At 29.5% G+C, this 5,000-nt stretch overlaps 1 long non-coding RNA gene across 1 annotated transcript; it reads right to left on the bottom strand.

The window, feature by feature from the left end:
* Nucleotides 1-423: 423 nt before the first annotated feature.
* LOC142627652 (uncharacterized) lies at nucleotides 424-2,487 on the bottom strand. Its single transcript, XR_012842905.1, has 4 exons — nucleotides 2,345-2,487; nucleotides 2,147-2,221; nucleotides 1,649-1,756; nucleotides 424-486 (listed from the first exon to the last, which is right to left on the bottom strand). It is a non-coding gene; the product is annotated as an uncharacterized LOC142627652 (long non-coding RNA).
* Nucleotides 2,488-5,000: the final 2,513 nt, after the last annotated feature.

Genomic DNA, 5,000 nt, shown 5'->3' with positions numbered 1-5,000 from the left:
AAAAAAAGGACATGTATTCCTAGTCATAGAAGCAATTTTAAAGATTCTAAAAAGAAAGAATCTTACCATCCATGAACCATCCACCATCAGAGGATATGTAAGCTTTAGTTATGATAAAGTTAAGGTCAGTAAGGACTTGTACAACTTCGAGAAGTATTCCATGTTTGTTTTCACTGTCAACCTGCATCATACAATGGAATAAGTACCAACAGATTCTAAAAATAAAAAAAATAAAAAGGCCAATAAAGTACAACAAAGAGAAAAAAATTGAAAGCTATAACCTTATCATTGTTGCATTCTTGCAGGACTCATTATCAATTACAACCCTGAAAAAATTGGACAAAAGCATAAACGTGTAAATTTACATGGAATGGGTCAAATTTTAAGATTTTTTTCAGTGACATACAAGAAGTGTAGAAAATTTACATACCTAGGTAGGTTCATTCTCCTGAAGAGTTTCTCATACTCATAACTTTTTATTTTCACCTTCAATTTGAGAAAAATATCTCCTGTATCAAACATATACAACATACCTCTAATAACATGTGAATGCATAAAGTAATTGTCACTACAAGTTCAACTTAGACAAGGACATCAAACGGTCCTATGAGGTTATAATTTCATGAGTTATGAATATATAAAGTAGGTTATAGTTTTCATATAAACCAATCCGTGATCTCAATGACTAGGGAGGTCCCAGCTCCACTGTAATCTCACTTTGACTACCAAGTTCAGCAATTCAATTCATCAGCTATTGATTACATATACATTATTGTTGTTATTATTATTGGTCAAAGCTGCAATAATTAGCTAGAATGCTTTTTTTAAAAGAACAGTGAACCTTGTACAATTGCCTTAGAAAAAAAAAAAAAACTAAAAAGGACTCCTGTTGAATAATATTAGTTTCAATTACTACCAGTTGACAATATCAAAGATGACTTTACAATGAAACCAAGGACAACAACCACCATTAAATTTGTAAATCTTGGTATTAGTTGTTAATGTCATTGATGGCTGTTATATGTGTCATTTTTTAAAGCAGATCATGAAACTTACAGCTACTTGCATGCACAATTAAAAAGCTATGGAACAGAAAACTAGGCAACTTGGTAGAAGTGTCTTTTTCATGTGTATTTTTAATTCTGTTTTTTTTCCCTGATTGAAACATAAACTTGTTTTATTTATTTTCAAATGTGGACAATTATCCTTTTCCTCTTGTGTGTGTGTGTATATATAAATTATAGTTCTCCAATTACCAAGCAAGTAAAATATATTATTCAGCATACTTTATTTGCTTTATAATCTTTGTCTCACACGTGACTGTAACTAAGGTTCAAAAGTGCGGACCATATGCTGCCTCCACCATCATTTATATATATATTTTTAATACCTGAAGACTATAAGCCATAGAAGGCTATATACAACTGGTAGGTCTTTACATTATATATTATATAATATTAATTAATATATTAATTCTGTTCATGAAACTCAAATTGGCTTCTATTCTTTCACTGTTTGTAATCAATGGCCAATTGCATTCTATTGTAACCATCCAATAGGATGGGGGACCCACTTAACAAAGCAATCTAACACACTCAATGGGAAGAGAATGAAAAATAGCAACCAAGAACGTTTTGATTTTATATACCTGTTGATCAATGTCAGACACATACACAATTCTCGTAATTGACTCTTCTTGCTGAGCCAAACTTGTCCTGGCATTCATTCTCCGTTTCCCTTGATTAAAATTCTTCTTCTAACACAAACACCCACCAAGAAACAGCCACACATAAATCCCCATTTATAAGCTTAAAAAAAAGGCAAAATTTAAATAAACTATATCCCAAAATCATAATTCATAAACCCTTCAAAAACCAAAATTTTCACCCAACTCAAGAAGCATCAATCCCAATCCCCCACTCATGGTCCTGAACCAGTATTATGAAAACTACAAAAAAAGCCAATAAAATTCAATCCACCCCCCCCACGACCCAAGAAATAAAGCAAGGTTCCCAAATATCCAAAATGTACACAAATTTTCACTAATTTGGAGGTTTCACAAAAACCAGTTATTTGGTTTTTTTTTTTTTTTTTCCATATCTAGCATTCATAATGTTTCACAAAATATTAAAAATCAACTCCTTACCTCAGCGAGTGTCTTGCGGTGCTTAGAATCTTGAATAGACACCTCCTTCTTGAGATTGTACAGTCTTCCATCAATCTTCAAGCAATTTGAAACAAAAATAAATAAATAAATAATGAAACCTTGGCAAAAAACTAATTTACTTTTCTTTTTTCATCAAAGTCAACATTTCACAACCTAGGGTTCTAAAAAAAACCGCACCTGCTTTCGAAGATCAACCAACTCCTTCTAAGAATCATTGAACAAAGCTAAGAGCTTATCAACTTCTGGAAACAAAGGTGCGGTGGCCGCACCTCGCAAATGTCCATTCGACAACCCATCGTTTCCACCATCGTAATGTACAGCGTCTGATCATGATGGGCAGGAAGAGAAAGAGGGAAAGGGGAGAACGGGCTGATGCTGAAGTGAGACAAATGATAAGAAGTAGGGTTAGTAGGGTTATAAAGCAAACCCAAAACGACGTAGTTTTGGTAATAAGGATAGAAAAAATAAAAAAGCTCTTAGTATGGGTCGAACCTTGGCTAATTGGTGGGAACGTGCGTGTCCTTGTCGCTGGGATACCTGGAACTTCTTGATATAATTTGTACAAATTAATATTTAATATCTAATGTAAAGATTAGGGTTTTTTTTAATTAATGAAAATAAAAAAATTATTTTAAATAAAATAAAATTGATAATAAAAATAAAGTAATCTTATACTCTTTTTTTTTTTTTTTAAACAAAGTAACATTTTACTTTAAGTTAAATAATGAATGCATATTATGTAAGATTAAGTTTTTATAAATAAATTCACCTAAAAAAAAGTTTTTATAAATAAATAAAATCATATATAAGTCCAAAATTAATTGAATGGAATAGGGTAGATAACTACGCAACTAATATAAAAGGAGATGCCTAAAAAAATATAAAGGGAGTTTGCATAATTAAAGCTCAAGTGCATATTTAAATGAAAAACCTTGAATTCAATAATTTTAAAAAAATAATTGAAAGCATATTTAAGTGGTAATCTCAATGTAATAGTTAAGAATTATGAACAATCCAAATTGCTAAACATTAAAAAATAAAGTAGATTAACTTACATAATAACTGAATTTTTGTCCTTGAAAGTGAGGTAGAAGGCACCGAATTTCACCCTATCAAAACAAAATGTGTAAATATAAACTTCAAAAAAAAAAATTTGAGAAAAACTCAATACCAAGAGTATTACTGTGAAAATCATGTTGCTATTAGTTTTTTTTTTTTAATCCAAAAATTTGATAATTGAAAAAAATAATTAAAACAAAATATATTTGAAAAAAAAATGATAACAAATTTATTAGCAATTCCTCCTCGTGTGTATATCCTCCCAATGAAAGTCATTTTTTATTTTTATTTTATTTAAATGTTTTCTTTTTACGTGCAATGCAGTAGCTAAAAAAATTAGAAAGTTGCTATTTTTTTTTATAATACACTATACATATAAAAAATTTTAAAAAAAAAAATTAAAAAGAAGAAGAAGGATTAAATGCATTTGATGAATAATTTGGATTATAACACACTACACTAAAAAATAAGGATTAGATGAAGAATTTGGATTGTAATCAAATTAAGATTTTTATCAACTTATAAATTATAAGAGAAGAAAAATTATATATATATATATATATATATATATATATATATATATATATATATATATATATATATATATATATATATATATATATAAACTCACACACACACACACACTCCATGTTGAAGAATTTTATATGAACTAAAATTCTAAACACTATGTTGCAACCTTAGACAAAATAAACTAAAGAAAAGAACAAATTAAAAACTACGTTCCTGTTATATCCACATTGAAGAATTTTATATGAACAAAAAGTCTAAATGATCGAAACCTTAAATAACCCCGAAACCTTAAAAATGGCCAAAATAACTTCGAAGCTTGAAAATTGACCAAAATAACCCATTAACTTCATAAATGATTGAAATACCTTCGAAACCTAAAAAATGTTCGAAATACCCTCAAAACCTAAAAATTAACTAAAATACCTCATAAAACCTAAAAAATGACCAAAGTACCCTTAAAACCTACATATGACCAAAATAACCCCTAAACCTTAAAATGACCAAAATATCATCGAAACCTAAAAAATGACCAAAATACCCCGAAACCTATCAAATGACAAAAATGCCCCTTAAACCTATAAGTTGATAAAAATACACCATAAACCTAAAAAATTACCAAAATCCCCCCTAAAACTAAGAAATGACCAAAATACTCCCTAAACATAACAAATGACTAAAATACTCCCTAAACATAACAAATGACCAAAATACCCCCTAAACCCCTATTTTGGTAATTTTAGAAGCTTTGGGTGTATTTTGTTCATGTTATAGGATTAGTGGTATGTTGGTCATTTTAGATATTTTGAGGGGTATTTTGGTCGTTTTTATAGGTTTAGAGGTATTTTGGTCGTTTAGGGGTTTTAGGGTATCTTTGGTAATTTTAGAGGTTTTCGAGGTTGTGTTGTGGCCATTTTTGAGGTTTTGGGTTTATTTGGGTCATTTCAAAGGTTTAGGGGTTTTTTCGTCACTTTATAAGATTAAGGGTATTTTGATCATTTTTTAGGTTTTAGGAATCTGGTCATTTTTTAGGTTTAGAGGAGTCTTCACAGGTCATTTTATAGTTTTAGGGGTATTTTGGTCATTTAGGTTATAAACGAGATTATTTTCCTTATTTTTTAGATTTCGGTGGTGGTATTTTGGTCATTTTTTAGGTTCCGTGAGGTACTTTGGTAATTTTATAGTTTTAGGGGGGGAATTTTGGTTATTTTTAGGTTTCGGAATTATTTTCATCAATTTTTAGGCT

This window comes from Castanea sativa, chromosome 3 (genome assembly GCF_040712315.1).
Source record: "Castanea sativa cultivar Marrone di Chiusa Pesio chromosome 3, ASM4071231v1".
NCBI lineage: Eukaryota > Viridiplantae > Streptophyta > Magnoliopsida > Fagales > Fagaceae > Castanea > Castanea sativa.
Note: the sequence above shows the minus strand (reverse complement) of the source record. Positions and strands in the feature narration are given on the sequence as shown.